An 18,054-nucleotide genomic window follows, 5' to 3' on the forward strand; every position below is an offset into this window, starting at 1 on the left:
ACAATTCTTCTCCAGAACCGAAAATGAGTGCAGAAACATAATTGCCTTGATGTATATAACATTAACGAGCGTCAACGAGAATCAGCTGGACACACACACACATACACATCCCCTCTGCAGCGCTCTATGGAGTCTCTATGTCTCATTTCTCTCTAAAAGCCCTGGAATATGATGGAATATGATTACGGATTACTGTGGTTATGGTAAGCTCACATTTGATATCACACACACCATACCTGTAACTTTCACTAGCCCCCCAAAAATGTATTGAAAATTTGTGACGGCAATTAATCGATAATAGATTGATTGTTAACATCCCTAGTAGACCTTGCATAGAGCCCGGGGAGACCCCAGTCAGGAATCAGAATTGATTTAAGTGGTTGAAATTATTATCATGATTCATTATATCAATGAATCTAACATTGAATATTCCATTCTGGTCAAACAGAGTCAGGGTGCTGATATTGTGCATGTTGGCTCACTGAAACACTACACCAGTGGGTCTCAAAGTGTGGTCCAGGGACCCTTGTGGTTCCTTGAGGGGGTTCCAAATGGCCCCTTACGGTTGTGTAATGCTGCCGAGTTTCCATATAGCAGTCCTCCACCACACCGCATGGCCTCGCACAGCCCAGCACCCAAAATATCTCCCGTTTCCATACCGCAATACAGTAGGCCTACCTCCTCTCAAATCCACAGCTATAGCAGACATACGGTCAGTGACACTCCTTTGTAATGTAAATACACAGGGGATTGTTTCTTCTTGCCTAACAATGTGAAGTAGACAAGTCACAAGTGGCCAATTGTCCTGTACGCCAATGCAAATCACCTGTGTGCAGGCAGTGCTCCAGCTACTAGTGTGAACCAAATGGACCTTTACAGGTCTGTAAACCCCGAGTGTAAGAATGGAACCAAGTACCCAAGCCAAGTACCCAAATGGCTACTTAGCATAACAGGTTTACAACTAGTGAGTGTGTGCTAATGCGTCCTCACTTCTCTCACTTCCCCTTCTCAGTCTGGTACTGATTCTATTTCCAAGTAGCAGGATGGGCACCCGCGGGGGGGGTGGGGGGGGGGGGGGGTGGGTAGTGGCATGACCAGTGGCTTCCAATGTAAAATTCGAGACACTTCCCGGCTTGCCTACGTAATTGGTGACGTTTGGAAATACGAGTCAAATAGGACCATGGCCAGACTGAGAAGCAGAGTGAAAAGAAAAAAAAAAACAATCCGGCAAACAGAGCGAATCAGTCTGGATTCCAGGGTACCAAATGTTGTTAATACAAACTGTTTATTTGTGCCAACAACAACAAATGTAAACAAAACACAGCAAGACCAGTGCAAATCACAGCAAATCCAGTGCCAAATGTATATACAAATAAAAAACTAAAATCACAGCAAATCACATGTTCTGAAGTCCTGGGGGGAGAGCAAATACAGTCTTCACTTTAGTCTACCGAAACATCATGACCACGGCCAATCAGTAGCAAGCAGCATTACACATCACCGGATTGACCCCTTTGGCCTGCCTCAGACCACTCGGGGAGTGGGGACAAAATTGGCACCCTTTTCGACCCCACTGAGCCCACTTTGGCCCCGGGTTCCTTGTATATGAAAACGACGGCACAAGCAGGCAGTGCAGTGCAGTGCGGGGACTGCTATGTGGAAACTCTGAGAGTAATTTATTTACGTTTATTTGGACGGGACAGCGCATATTAATGAACACCACACATAAAACGCTGTGTAAATACACCGGATTAAGCATGGGGGTCCTTGAAATTGAAACGTTTGAGAACCACCGTGCTACACTAAATGGAACAGAGCCTTCATTAGTGTAATTGGTAAGACCTGTGAAGGGAGTAAGGAAGAGGCCCTATGTCTGTCCAATATGGCTGCTGACAGCTGTGCATAGAGCCTATTACATCATTTACGTATGAGAGATATGATGACAGAAAATGCTGAAAGTAAGAGACAGACAGGGAGAGAGGGAGAGAGAGAGGGAAAGACAGACAGACAAAGAGAGAGAGATACATGTCTAATAGAATTACAACTGCTTTAAGTATTGTGTGTTCCTGCACTGTTCGCAGAGTGACCTCGACGGTACACAGAAATACGTTGTAACTTTAAATACATTTGGAAAAGAAAATGCTGCCATTTTGTCCCAAAGGTTTTTTATAGCAAGTGAATGAAAAACATTGAAATACTGCTGTCATTTGCTTTCAGAAGTTTATCCCAAGCTAACCTTTCCTTTTCCTACATGGAACTATTTCTGACAGAAAATGCACAATTCTTAGGGTTTTGTAAAGATAGTTTCCTCTAAGTTGCAATGCAGCACAGCTTTATTTACACGTCTTTATTCCCATTTAATTGCACATACATTTTTTTTTTGTTCCACTTTTGGCTTTGGCAATGTAAACGTATGTTCTTTCATGCCAAAAAAGTTCCATTGAGTTGAATTGAAAATTGAGAGAGACAGAGAGAGAGATGTTGCATTAAAAGAAGCATGTTGGTTCTTTATAAAGAACCGAAATAGTTCCATATAACTAAAATCTTTAGTTCCATGTAGAACTTAAAGAAAAAAAACGAAAGATGTTCGTGGACTACCTGCCATTTTAGATTTCTTCGGCACTCTGTGCCGCGCTATGAGCTTGTATATCTGCTATTTTTGAAACATTTTGAAAATGTGTGCAAATCTTTGAATATATATATATATTTTCAACTCAAATCTTTGCTCCTGGGGGGTTCCTGGATCAGAACATTTTGAGATGGCGGTCTGCGGCCAAATACATACTGTAGGCTATCATTTCCGGAGTCCTTGACATGAAAAAGTTTGAGCACGACTGATATAGCAAAATAGGTTTTTCAGAAAACTGTTTTTCAGAAAACTGGATTTACAAGACATTTGTAGAATCGTATCTCAGTTCTTAATGGATTAAAACTAAGCTATATGATGACTAAAACCATGACTAAATATACTGACAATTTTGTCAGCAAATACAAACTAGTCTACAATGTTATGGAGGGACTAGCGGAGAAGAGATCCAGTAGATCTAAGACAAGTCATTTAACGCTTGGCGGTGGTGGGTGTCACGCTCCCAAAATATTTTCCAAATATGTTCAGCACACAGCTGAAATAAATCAATAATTTCGACACTGATGAACAGCAACTCTGACACAGTGGGTCTGTCTGTCTGTCTGTCTGTTTGAGGTGGAAAATTACTCAAATTCTTTACTTAAGCAAAAGTGCCAATACTGCAAAATAGAAATACTCTGTTGCAAGTAGAAGTCCAGAATTCAAAATGTACTTGAGTAAAAGTACAAAAGTGTTGGCATCAAAATGTACAATAAAGTACCAAAAGTTAAAGTACTAAAATATTTGAAAATAGCAGATCTACAAGCTCATTTTTTCAGGATTCATATTACAATTTTGAGTGACGCTGTAGTATGATCAAGTAGGCCGTAAATGTACGGGAAAAAAAACACAAAAAGTTAACCCATTAAGACCTGGAACGCATCTGTGTCACTTTAGATTTCTTTGGCTATTCAAAAATAGCAGATATACAAGCTCATAGTGAGGCACCGAGTGCCGCGCTATGAGCTTGTAGATCTGCTATTTTTAAAAAAATCTTGATTTTTTTTTTCTCAATTTTTTCAAAAACTGTTTTTAAGAAGCGATTCTTAAAACATTTTTAAGAATCGCCTCAGGTCTTAACGGGTTAAAATACAGAGATAAGAGGTTTCCCGGCCCGACGGCAACGATACATCTTCCCACTCACTTCTCTCCTCCGCACTGATGTTCACTCACTGCTGACAACAGAGCCTTTCAGCGCACACGTAGCACTCACTCACACACACACACACACACACACACACACACACACACACACACACACACACACACACACACACACACACACACACACACACACACACACACACACACACACACACACACACACACACACACACACACACACACACACACAGGGTCTCTTGTTTAGAGTGACAGGTCCTCACGAGGACAGGGCCTTGTGTTCTATTTCAGAAGGAGAAGGATTCATAATTACACATGAGAGACTCCCGCTCTCTTCCTGCCGCGCCCCACCCACACACACACACAAACGTGTGTGCACGCACACGTGACTATACTTGTGAGGACATCAAACGTTCAGGACGCCAATTTCTAACCCCCTAAAGCAGGGGTCTTCAACGTTTTTTCCAGGCTAAGGACCCCCCTAGCTGAGAGAGAGATGAAGCAGGGACCCCCACTATATTGTATAAAATTGTGTTTCAGATTAAACTTTTTTTTTTTTTTTTTTTTACACCGATCTGCATAGCCGATCTGCAAGCCAAAAATAGCCCCAAAAAAGCTCACAACGCCTCGCGCTGCAAGGCGTTGTGAGCTTGTAGATCGGCTATTTTTGGCTAAAGTTCTCCTCAGAATAGGGATGCTAGAGTTGAAGTGGTTAGTGTAAAAAAAGAATAATCATATCACACAAATATTTGGCAGCCCCCCCTCCATAGTAACTGTGAGGACCCCCCACACCCCCCCAAGGGGTCCCCCCTGTTGAAAACCCTGCCCTAAAGACCCAAGACAGACACACAACAAAAAAAGAAACTTCCCGTTTCTGTGGGAAGTAGGTGGTCCGCCTCGTTAGGAGACCGGAAGCAGGTGTGGACAGACGTTGAAGTCTAGCAGAGCCATGTATTAGAGAGTTGCGTCACCTCGGGGGCAGATAACAGCACAGGGGTCACATGGTTCACATGGTTCATGTAAAACTCGAAATAGTGACAAACGCTCATAGACTCCAGTGCATTCCGTATAAACTTCCGGGTCAGGGCTTTTGTCACTAGTCGCCAATATGAAGTGAACGCAGGTGACACGACTCTCCTTATATGGCTCTGGAGTCTACCGTACTCATTCCAATGGGAGAGTGAACGTGAACACAGCTTCTGAACCATTCTTTAGCCTGATGTTCACTGAACAAAATATTGGACCCGATCGTCACGTGAAGCCACACAATCTTCCCAAGATTTTGGGATAGGAGGACGTCCGCCCTCAGACTGCACCCACTTAGGAGACGGTTGGGCTATCTTCTTAAATTGAGAATCTTTGGTTATACTGTCTTGCACAAAATATCAGATCTACAAGCTTGCGACGACACGTCGTGAGCTTGCAGATCGGATATTTTTGGTGCACGGCGGCGGCAGGGAAACCAAGCGTAAATCAGGCACAACTCTAACGCTAATCCCTAAAACCTAACCTCTAAATGTCCAACCCTAACCTGAACCTTTTCCTAATAAAACCCAACTCAGAAAATCTGTTTTAAACATAAAACAACTATTTATTTAATGAGGACTAGGAGAATTGTCCTCACACATGTGTCTGTTTCTCATATTCCACTGCTATACTTCTAGGGACATTCGGCCCTCACAAGTATAGTAATACAAGTACACACACACACACACACAGCTGTGGTGAGGTCTGTTGTGGGCTTGGTGCTGAGGTTGGGTTTGTCTCACTGCAGAGCATGTGTGAACGTGTGTCTGACACCAGGCTCTGTGTGTGTGTGTGTGTGTGTGTGTGTGTGTGTGTGTGTGTGTGTGTGTGTGTGTGTGTGTGTGTGTGTGTGTGTGTGTGTGTGTGTGTGTGTGTGTGTGTGTGTGTGTGTGTGTGTGTGTGTGTGTGCGCGTGTGTGTGTGTGTGTGTGTAATTTGTGTGTGTGTAGTTATTAAAGCTGGGTGTGTAATTGGTGTGTGTTTGCGTGTTATGATACAGTAAATCCAGTGTGACGGGATCTGATGTGATCTGTTCCACTGGGCAGCTGACCGACCTCTCTCTCTCTCTTGTTCTCCCTCTGTTTCTCCAACTCTATCCCACTCTCTTTCCGTCTCTCCCTCTCTCCATCCAGGGATTTTCCTGATTGTTCCGAGGGTTGGGCGAGCCGCCCAGCCCGGCCCGCGTCCCTTTTTTTGATGTGACAATCCAAGAAATCCTTTCAAGTATTAACCCTTTAAGACCTGGAACTGTGTCATTTTTAGATTTGAGCTAAAAAAGCATTATTTTACACTTTGGGCTATTCAAAAATAGCAGATCTACAAGCTCGTAGCGCGGCACTCGGCGCGGCACTCGGTGCCGCGCTATGAGCTTGTAGATCTGCTATTTTTGAATAGCCCAAAGTGTAAAATAATGCTCGTAGCGCGGCACTCGGTGCCGCGCTATGAGCTTGTAGATCTGCTATTTTTGAATAGCCCAAAGTGTAAAATAATGCTCGTAGCGCGGCACTCGGTGCCGCGCTATGAGCTTGTAGATCTGCTATTTTTGAATAGCCCAAAGTGTAAAATAATGCTTTTTTAGCTATTTCTGCTATTTTTGAAAAATCGTGAAAATGTGTGCAATTCTTTGAATAGATACATTTATAAAGCGAACATTTTTAACTCAAATCTTTGCTTCTGGGGGGGTCCCTGGAATTAAATATTTTGATGGGGGTCCGCGGCCAAATTATATAATTTTGGGGGTCCTTGACATGAAAAAGATTGAGCACCACTGATATAGAAACATAGGTTTTTCAAAAAAACTGTTGAGCTTTAGGAGACATGTAGAATCGGCTTCAGGTCTCAATGGGTTAAATCTCTCTCCGCCCCCCCCGCCCCCTCCACACTGACAGACATTCAGAAACACTTCAGAAAGTGTTCCAGCTCTGAAATGGATTCCACACAGGGCGTTAAAGGTTTATCCACGCCGTGTTTTCTGGGATGTGCGTCGTGCGGTCGGACGCTCTCCGGGGAAAACCGTCCAACTACAGATGTTTTCCAGTCAAGACAGTCTCTCTCTCTCTTGTTCCATTGGTATGCCGTTTAGTATTAGGTTAGTTGGTTCCCAAACTGGGGGTCCCCAAATTATTTTGAGGGGGGTCCCCAGATGATTAGCTTAATGTGGAACATTGTTTTCTCACTCAACTCTGGTAAACAAACCAGCATACAGTACAAGTGTACATACAGGGTATCTGCACCTTTCTAAAGTTACAATTTAAGGACTTTTAAGACATTTTTAATAACAAATTGGACAAATATTACATGAGAAAGAGGCAAACGTTGAGAAAATAGCCGATCTACAAGCTCACAACGCCTCGCACTGCGAGGCGTTGTGAGCTTGTAGTTCGGCTATTTTGTAGATTAGCTGTTTTTTGGCATTAGGCTTATGGTGAAAAAAAGTTTTTTTGTTTTTTAAAGAAATGGCATAAAAATTGGCATCCTAAAATGTTGCTGTCCTCACAAGTATAGTAATACAAACCCGTGTGTGTGTGTGTGTGTGTGTGTGTGTGTGTGTGTGTGTGTGTGTGTGTGTGTGTGTGTGTGTGTGTGTTTGTGTGTGTGTGTGTGTGTGTGTGTGTGTGGGATCTCTGTCTCTACACAGTTTAACAGGATAATCCTTCCTCTTTAGGACTCAGCCCAACCCACTACCCTCATCTCTCTATAGACCATTAATTAAACACACGCCGAAGAGAACACACACACACGATGGCTGTTTAGATTGCATTAGTTGGGCTGGCCAGTGTGGGGCCTAGCAGGTTCTATATAGGGTCAACAACGTGTGTGCGTGTGTGTGTGTGTGTGTGTGTGTGTGTGTGTGTGTGTGTGTGTGTGTGTGTGTGTGTGTGTGTGTGTGTGTGTGTGTGCATATTATTGCAGTCGTGCAGAAACCTCGTATCCAACTTTTTACCCCCCCCCCCCCGTAAATTAACTAATGTCCTACTTTGTCATGCTAATCTAAAAGCTCACAACGCAGAGCACCGTGACATGTAGCAGATCTACAAGCTCCCCGCACGGCACAAATGAGCTTGTACATCTGCATTTTTTTTTTTTCTTGGGTGAGATCTACTGATTTAGAAGGCATTTGTAGAATCGCCCTCAGGTCTTCAAGAGCAATATGAGTTGCTAAGCAGTTTGGACATAAAAAGGTTTCCACCCGACAGTGACAATATGTGTGTGTGTGTGTGTGTGTGTGTGTGTGTGTGTGTGTGTGTGTGTGTGTGTGTGTGTGTGTGTGTGTGTGGGGGGGGGGGGGGGGGGGGTCTAGGAATTCCACTACAGGCACAAAAACAAAAGAGTGTCTTCCTTGGCAACCACCACTTATATGACAGTGACACCTCCCCCCTACCCACTCAACCAATGAGAGAGCTGACAGGTGGCCAGCCTGTGTTACACAGTTGTGTTATTGTTGTGTGTTTTGTTTAGTTTTCCTCCCTTGGTTGATGTTGTTTGAATTGTCCGTTTTTTGTTCTGTTTGTTTTGTTGTAAATGTATGTATTATTACCTACAAGCGAACAACGTGTTGCTGCGTGACACATTGTGAGCTTACGGATCGGCTATTTTCACTACATTTCTGGCCACTGACCCCCATCTCAAAAATATTTACATTCATTCATTCATAAACAAAAAAAAAGAAGGAATCAAAAAAGAGAAAGGTATCTACATATACACACACAGACACAGCATATCCATCCTAACATTATGTGCATGAGGTTTAGAAATAAGGTGTGTGGGTACAGCAGCTGGTATAATACTGTTCATGACATTAGTGCAAGAAGAGTATCGGTGCGTTGTACGTGAGATTAACCCATTGAATCCTGGGAACGCATCTACAAATGTCTTCTAAATCCTAACAGTTTTCTGGAAACCGTATGTTGCTATACATACTATCAGTGGTTCTCAAACCTTTTCAATGTCAAGGATCACCCAAAATTATATGTATGTGGTCACAGACCCTCTATATTTAGTTCCAGGAAACCCCAGAAGCACAGATCGGCGTTACAAATGTTCGCTTTCAAAAATATATATAATTCAAAAGATTTGCGAAAATGTTCATGATTTTTCAAAAATAGCAGATCTACAAGCTCATAGCGCGGCACTCGGTGCCGCGCTATGAGCTTGTAGATCTGCTATTTTTTGAATAGCCAAAGTATAATATAATGGCTATAGTTAAAACCTAAAATGACACAAAATGCTTTCCCGGTCTTAATGGCTTCAGGTGCAGAGTATCGGCAAGTGTCAAGTTCAACCATTATCCACAAAAGGTTGCTCTACTGGTATAATCCACACAGGTCCATGAGGAAAGCAAAACTTCCCACACTGACTCAGGGGGAGCCCCCGGGATCCAACTGGGAACCTTCCAATAGGCTCTATGCACAGCAGCCATATTATCACTTCCTTCACAGGTGTTACCAATGATACTAATGAAGGCTCTGTTCCATTTAGTGTAGCACAGTGGTTTCCACGACCCCCATAACTCTGAGAGTGTACAAATGGAACCAAATGGACCCTTACGGGTCCATTTGGTTCCATTTGTACACTCTCAGAGTTACACACCTGTAAGGGGCCATTTGGAAGCCCATGAGGGTCCCTGGACCCCAACTGTAGACCCACTGGTGTAACAAGAGTGTTTCCAGTGAGCCAACATGCACAATATCAGCACCCTGACTCTGTTTGACCAGAATGGAACAGAGCCTTCATTAGTATCATTGGTAACACCTGTGAGTGTCTTCATAATATGGCTGCTGTGAATAGACCATATTCACACGGCGGCCATATTGGAATTCAACATTGAAAGTGCCGCCACCCGGGGTGGCTACTTTCATTGACTTCATAGAAACATGGCCGCCGTGTGAATATGGTCTATAGAGCCTATTCCCGAGCGGCCGCTTTAACCTCCTGAGCCACTTGTATTGTATTGTCATTGTATTGTATATTTTTGGGATGCATCACTCTTGATACTAAAGTCGATACTCAGCATCGGTATCGGGGTCCGGTGTCGCCCCTAAAATGCTGGATGGGATATCGGTGACCGTGACGTAATCCAATCCAGTCATGTAATATGATCATAATCTGCCCCAGAGGGAAGGACGATGGTGAGAAAGGGGTATCGGTGCAACTCTATTGTGTATGGTTGAGTAGAGGGTCTTATCCCCCCCTTCCTACCACCACAAGTCTCTAGAGAGAAAGATGCTCCCCCCCACACACACACATCCTCTCTCTCTCCCTCTCAGCCTCGAGCTCTTGAGTCTTTCTCAATCTCTTTCTCTCACTTCCTCCACTCCCCCACTCTCTCTCTTCTATTGTTCTCATTTGTGTTCTGTTGCTCTCCGTCTTTCCTTTGAATGCCTGCTGTTCTGTAGTCACAAACACACACGCACACATCTCTTATTCCATATTTATAATTAATTCCACATCGTTACATAAACTATGTTTTGGATGGTTTAGATTAGAAGACTATAAACAATGACTTGAAAGGAGACCTTTATCTCTCTGACCAGTACAAAAATAAAATAATAATAACTGCTCCTGCTTTCACTATTATAGGCCTGCAAATATATATTATTTGCTTAGCGATTATTCTATCGATTTGTTTTAGCTTAATCGTAGAATAATTGATAAGCACGTTTTTTTTAATACTAATTTGATACATCGGCCGGCCATCATTTGACCTTTTTGACGACGTCAGCATTGGGAATTCTGCAGCCAAAGTGTCCCGATTTGAACCACTTTCAATCTGCGTCCTTATCTATTGGGGCAAAAATCTTTCAAAAGTAGCTGATGGCAATGCAAAGTCTCAAACTATTAAAAAGGCAAAACTCACAATATTAGATTGCATAAGGATAAAAAAAAGATTCACAGTATATAATACAGAAATGTCGACCTTCTGAATAGAAAAAGTATGTTCATTTTATGCATAAAAGTTTCACTTTTTGAGTGGTGCCAACCACTCCTACATTTGACTTTGTCCGTGTGTCCGTATGTCCGTCCGTCCGTATGTCCGTCCGAGCACGGCTGATTGGTCAAGCTTCACGTGACACGTGACAATATGTTGTCACGTGTCACGTGACAACATATTGTTGCTGATTGTTGCGGATGCAACCAGTTACACTTTCAAAGGCACCACTCTCTTCACACTGGGTGTGATTTTTGAATTACATTACAGAAAATACAATTACTTATCCAACTTTTTGGAACGCACCTGTACAAATATAATGCATTTGACAGGCATATTATGCCTGCCAAATCTCTCAGACAAGAGAAGACCACCCAACATTTCCAAACAGGATGCAATGATAAGTGCTATAAACTGTAAAAACATTACCGGTAATAAAAATTAAGAGCATAATGGTAAACAGCGTCCTACAGCCTGTACAGAGTGGAGGCAGAGGAATGCCTGTAAATGATATCACTGGTTCTCAAAGTGAGGTCGGGGGACCCCCCACAGGGGTCCTTGGGGGTTTCCCAGCTAAATGAGAAACAGTATAAACACCCTATTTTTCCCAGGGTGTTTCTTAAAGTATTAGAACACAAATCCTCTCATATGAGGGTGCCTGGCACAAAATCGTTACAGATTAGGGGGGGCCGGGGGGTCTGGGGCCATATTAACCCATTAAGGCCTGAGTCCGATTCTTAAAATGTTTTCTAAATCCTAACATTTAAAAAAAAAAAAAAATTAAAGATATTTTTTCAAGATTTTTCAAAAATAGCAGATCTACAAGCTCGTAGATCTGCTATTTTTGAATAGCCAAAGAAATCTAAAATGACACAGAGGTCTTAATGGGTTAATTTGGGGGTTCCTTGACGTGAAAATGTTTGTGAACCACTGAATCACGTCAACATAAATAATCCATGACAGAGAGAAAGTGCTTTAACGTGGCGCCCCGCTAGCTCACCGAGGTTAAGAGCACATACCACATAAAACTAAGCTACCGTCCTTCCCCCCCCAGCTGGCCCGGGTTCAAATCCCGCCCCCCACCCCCCCCGAGGCTCTCAGCTGCATGTACAACTTTCACTGTCTCTATCTACATTAAAAAAAAATAACAAAAATAACCTGCATCACAATCCTTTTCCTACAATACATAGGACAGTTAGTTCAATTTAAAAAAAAATACATATATACCTAGGTATTAAAAGTCTCTAACTCTCAATAATATTGTCTTGTACAGTGGGGAAGATGATGTTTTTTTGCCATGGTTACCCCCAGCTCTACAGAATAACAATAAACGTCAGTTTTTATGTTCATTCAGCCCAAGTTTAAGGTCAGCTTGGAGAACATTAAAGTAATGTCATACGTTAGCCCTGTGGTTCTCAAAGTAGGGTCCGGGGACCCCCCTAGGTGTCCTAGAGAAGGGGGGTTCCAGGGCATCCCCAGCAAAAAAAGAATAGCTTTACATTAACCCTATCGGCTAGTTGAAAGTAGCTGATCTACAAGCTCACCGCGCCTTGCAAAACGTTGTGAGCCAATTCAAACAAAATATTGAAAGAAACATTGACAAATGGAAAAAAAACATTTTAACCCATTAAGACCTGGAACGCATCTGTGTCACTTTAGATTTCTTTGGCTATTCGAAAATAGCAGATATACAAGCAAGAGCTTGTAGATCTGCTATTTCTGAAAAATCGAACAAATATTTTTTATATATTTTTCAAAAAACTAAAACAAAATTTGAGAAAACATTTTAAGAATCGGACTCAGGCCTTAATCGGTTAACAACAAATCTCCTATGGGGGTCCCCGGAAAACAAACTCTATTCAAATGGTGGATGAAAATGTTTGAGAACCACTTCATTAGCTGAAATTTGCCTAACCCCAATCTGGGAGCCCATTCAGTAAAGAAAAAAGTGTTAAATAGGAACTCTGTTTGGCTCCGCCCCTATTCAGTCCACTTCCTTGCGGGTGCTCCTGTGTTTATTCCTACTGACAGCGTCGCATGTTTAAGGCAGTAGCGCTGAGGGATTAGCCTATAGCCCCTACATGGGGCGTTACGGGCTTCAACAGGGTGGGTGTGTTTAAAGAAAGATGTCCAAATATTTGCGCCGTTTTAAAACACGCTGCTGGCTAAATAATGCAAAGCAATTTTGCACGGTATAGCTTTCATATGTCAGGATGCATCAACACACACACACACATCGCCTATATCAGGGGTCTTCCAACGTTTGTCAGGCCAAGGACCCCTTAGCTGAGAGAGACAGATGAAGCAGGGACCCCCACTACATATTGGATTCATGTTAAATGTGTATTTTCAGACATTTAACCACTTAAACCCTCAATACTTTGTAAAGTTGACTTTGGCTCTATATACTTTGTCTGCCCTTTTCCCCCTCTACACCAAACCTCTTTACCGAAAATAGCCGATCTACAATCTACAAATAAAAAAGACATTTCCTAAGATTTGGCGGCCCCCCTGCAGTGTATCTCTCAGGTCCTCCTAGGGGTCCCGGACCCCCTGTTGAAGACCCCTGGCCTATATGACCTTACTAATACGGTTACCTATTCTGCATTCATCATTTGTGTCATACATCATGTAAAGTATATTCCAGGACAGCTACTTTAAAAGACAAGTATCACTATACTTGTGAGGACACAAATGTTTTACGACAGTAATTCTATAAATGCCATTTATAACCCTCTTAAATCCTACAGCCTCAGTTTAATTGAACGCCGGTGTCACGCAACCAACATAGCCAATCTACAAGCTTGCGTTTTGGCCTTGTAGATTGGCTATTCTGGGTGCGCGACAGCGTCGCAAAAGTACAAATTAAGCCAAAATCCATCGTCTCTGTCGGGTGGAAACCTCATATGTTCGAAACTGTTACTTTTCAGGATTCAAATTCAAAACCAGCAAAAGTAGCAGATCTACACGCTCTAAACTGGAGCTTGTAGATCTGCTATTTTACATGGTTTTGTGTGACGCTGTAGTATGATCAAGTAGGGTGTTAATTAGCACAAAAAAACACTGAAACTTAGAATATGGATGGAGATAAGATGTTTATGCCCGACAGCAACAATATTATTCATTTTTCTAGTTATAGGACCAGGAAAATCCTCACTATGTCTAGTTCTCAAATTCTATTTGGCAAGAAAAGTAACACAATTACACACACACACTCTGTCCCTCAGGAAATTAAAGTGTGGTCACCGTGACAAAGCAAACGGCAGCACAGCACTTATCAGCACACCTGATAAAGTCTCCTACATTATTAGTCCAACAGAAGGGCTTATATTGTTTTATGTGTACAGACCCATACTGGAAAAGTATTCAGATATCACTCCAGATTTATATTCAGAATACACCATTATTTGCCAAAAATATATATCAGAAAATAGTGAAATGAAGAGTCTTCTATTAAAAGGACCCTGTTGACACTCCTGGTTCCTATACTGTTTCCTACCATGTCTCCTGGTTCATACACTGCCCTATACGCTGTCTCCTGGTTCCTACACTCTCTCCTATACTGTCTCCTGGTTCCTACTCTGTCTCCTAGTTCTTACACTGTCTCCTATACCGTCTCCTGGCTTCAGACATCAAGAATGGGCCTTATGAATTAAATAAACAAACAAGAAGCAGTGGGCTAATCTAAATCAAACATGCATGGTACAGTTCAGTACAGTCAGTCCTAGTGCAGAAACAGAGGTCACTGCCTACATCACAGAACAGGGAAACAATGTGTTAGAAACAACACAGCAGCCTTTCACATTTCACTTGAACCCCACTCATTTCCCCCCTCTCCCTCAAAAGGCCTTGCTTTTTGCCAGGCCACAATTGTAAATAAGAATGTGTACTTTGTTTGTCTTGCCTGGTTAAATTAAGGTTAAAAAAAAGGAAAGAAAAGAAAAAAGGATTCATCTGTGTTCTGAGCACAAGTTCATACAGCCAAACATCAGTGATTCATTCTGGTTTGGGTGAAATCCATGCTAGAGATAGAATCTAAACTTCTACAGACAAAATGCCTGAACTTGAACCGGAATTGAACTCGGTGATGAAAAGAGAGACGACATACAGGCCTGTCACGATTATGAAATGTTACTTGAGGATTAATTCTCGCTCAAATAATTGCGATCAACGATTTCATTGTGTTTTCTGTTGTTGAACGTTGGAACATTATGAATAGAAATTACATTTCTGTTTTAGCCTTCGCAAACTAAACGTGCACAGGGCAGACTTTATACTTTATATACTTTCAAAAGAACATTAAAAGTGTAAAATAGCCCATATACAAGCTCAAAACGTGTCACATCATGACACGTTTTTAACTTGTAGATCTGCCATTTCCACTAGTTTTGAGGATGTTTGAAAGGATATGAACATTTTCCAACATGGAAATGATTATGACGATTACGCAAAACATAATTGTGATTATCTCTAATCATTTGTGATTAGGCAATTATGTGATAATTGTGACAGGCCTAAGGACAGACTGACATGATAGTGATTGAAACAAAGCAAGATTTTTACTTTTCACCAAACAAAAGCTTCCTCTAGTGTTTCTTTGCTCAAAGTAACTCTCGTCCCCCCTTACTGTCAGGACTGTTTATGATCAAATACATTTTTATTTATGATAAATAGAAGTAGACATACTGGTTGGGGTAAAATTATACAAACTCATAGTTTTTGCCTGTCAAATTAAAAATGTTCTTCCCTCAGCTGAACGCTGCAAACTGCATAATGACAATATTGAATGTATTCATCCAAAAGATTACTATGAGGATTCTTATCAGATTTGAGGAATAGTGACAGTTTTGGCAAGACATGCTATTTTCATATAACAAGCAAACGGGAGGTCACAATGATGACTTTTTTTTTCTTCGCAGAAGCACAGTGAAACCCTCATTAGTAACAATCAGGGGATCGATCATACTGGAGATAAATATTCTGTGAATACTTGAAAAGGGAGAGGGGAAATGAGGGCTAAATGAGTGGGGTTCAAGTGAAATGTGAAATGCTGCTGCATTGTTTCTAACACATAGTTTCCCTGTTCTGTGATGTAGGAAGTTCCCTCTGTTTCTGCACTAGGACTGTGTGTACTGTACTGTACCATCCATGCATGTTTGATTTAGATTAACCCACTGCTTCTTGTTTGTTTATTTAATTCATAAGCCAGAGTACTTGAAAAGGTAAGAAAATCGGAAAATCGCTGGCAGTGGCTACACGCAGCAAGAAATATGTCTGGCAGTAAAAGTGTTAATGGACAGGTGCGTTGGAGGAGGCAGAATATGAGCAAGGCAAAAAAAAAAGGAATCATGCATGCTGTCTTCCCTTACAGCCAAAAAAGGTTTATTAGATGTACAACGTTTCGGTCACTTGGACCTTCATCATGTTGCACTAGGTAGGTATGTTGGCTGGGGTGATATACATTATGCTAGAGGGTGACGTATAGACCTAAATGACTGTTGTACGGGTTGTATGTGTCACCGTGTGTCTTAAATGTTTTTTTGTACTGTATTGTGGACAAGGACCAGCTGCATTTATACACAATACACTACAAGTGTATTGTGAATGTATGCAGCTGGTCCTTGTCTCCAAAGACAAATTTCTCCCAAGGCAGACAAAATAAAGTAACCTTGAACATCTACAGTAATAAACCTTTCTTTTTGGCTGTAAGTGAAGAAGACAGTGTGCAGGACTCCTCTTTTGCCTTTCTCAGGAATAGTGACAGCACATCCCCCTACTACCACACTGGGTTCTCTACATCAGGTCTGGGGACCACCGAGCGGTCCAAATAGACCCTTACGGGTCTGTAACTCCCGAGAGTTTACTACGGGTTAGCTATGGGACCCCAATCCACTGTAAAACGGAGATCATTTCACTCTGTACGGGTTCATTTTGGTTCCATATTTGTACACTGCTCTCAGAGTTACAGTCCCGTTGAGGGTGCATTTGTACCTCTAGTGGTCTCTGGACCATATGTTGAGAAACGGTGCCCTACCACACACACACACACACACACACACACGTGAAAACGCTGACTCAAACTTTACTCATGACTCATGATAAACACATGTCACGATAAACACAGTAACACGAGCAGCACTGCAACATGAAGCCAGGTTAGTGAAACCAGCTCCAATTTAAACTGTTTTGTCGCGTAACATGAGCGAGTTGCATTGTGGGTAAAGTTGACAACAATGAGTAATAATAACACTCCGGCGCTTAAGACGGCCAACCCGTCACACCCTCTTCTCTCATGTTACGAGGCTTTGTGTCGAGTCGAGTCGACAGGAGAGGGGAAAAACAAAGACAAGCGAGAGAAAGAAAAAACAGAGAAAAAAAAAACAATGGCAGGATAAAATGAAGAGACTAGAGACTGACTAATGACAGGTTCTCCCAGTCAGTCAGTCGGTCTATGCTCTCCCACTCACGCCGAGTACAGGAGCATGGTTAAATAATGAATTGTCTCACATTTTATATAAGTCCTCTGTTCCACTTTCTGTTCAGAGTGACAAGCTAGTCTTTTGTCTGCACAGCTAGGCAGCTGTGCACACGCAGCAAAAATGTATCACTCTGTGTGTGTGCACTGTACACACACACACACACACACACACACACACACACACACACACACACACAGCTCCTAGCTACGACCAACAGAGAGAGAGAGAGAGAGAGAGAGAACACGTCAGATGACAAGCTATCAGACAAAGAGAGGAACATAGAGACAGAGTAGAGATTGAAAAGTCCCCCGAAACCATCCCTCTTCCTGCAGTCAGACAAAGACGTTCTCGACAGTGGAGACAGACAGACAGATAGACAGACTGTGTGAGTCATGGAGGAAAGACCACGTCACTAGGATGTTTAAAATGTGCTTCTCCGTCTCCGAGTGAAGCTCATCTCAGTGGCCAAGATCTGGATTAACCAAGATATGTCTACTAGCATGCAGACGTTACTCTATATCTTAGTCACTACTTGTTTTCATGTTTTTTTTTGTTTCTTTTTCTCAACCACAGATGTTAAGAATGCAATTTAGATTGGATGACATTTAGACAGATGTTAGGTTCATTGTTTACCTGGCGGGCCATAGTTTCAAATGTACAGGCTTGTTAGTTAGATAGTGTGTCGTTTATGGACAGATGCTAGATAGGTTCAAACTTCATTGTTTACCTGGGATATCTGAAGTTTCTTTGAGGCACTACAATGTTCTCTCTGCACTCTACTTATGTGACCATTTACCTTAAATCCTCTAATATTGACCAATCAATTAAAAACCGGGTCTCTATTAATGACCGGGGGCGTTGTTGAAACAAGCA

At 42.1% G+C, this 18,054-nt stretch overlaps 1 protein-coding gene across 2 annotated transcripts in view; it reads right to left on the minus strand.

Annotated features, from left to right (window-relative positions):
• Positions 1 to 18,054, minus strand: part of serinc5 (serine incorporator 5) — a 48,215-nt gene that overhangs the window by 24,408 nt on the left and 5,753 nt on the right. The window lies entirely within an intron of this gene.

The sequence above is a fragment of the Gymnoscopelus microlampas genome (assembly GCF_963454915.1).
Source record: "Gymnoscopelus microlampas genome assembly, chromosome: 4".
Taxonomy (NCBI): Eukaryota; Metazoa; Chordata; class Actinopteri; order Myctophiformes; family Myctophidae; genus Gymnoscopelus; species Gymnoscopelus microlampas.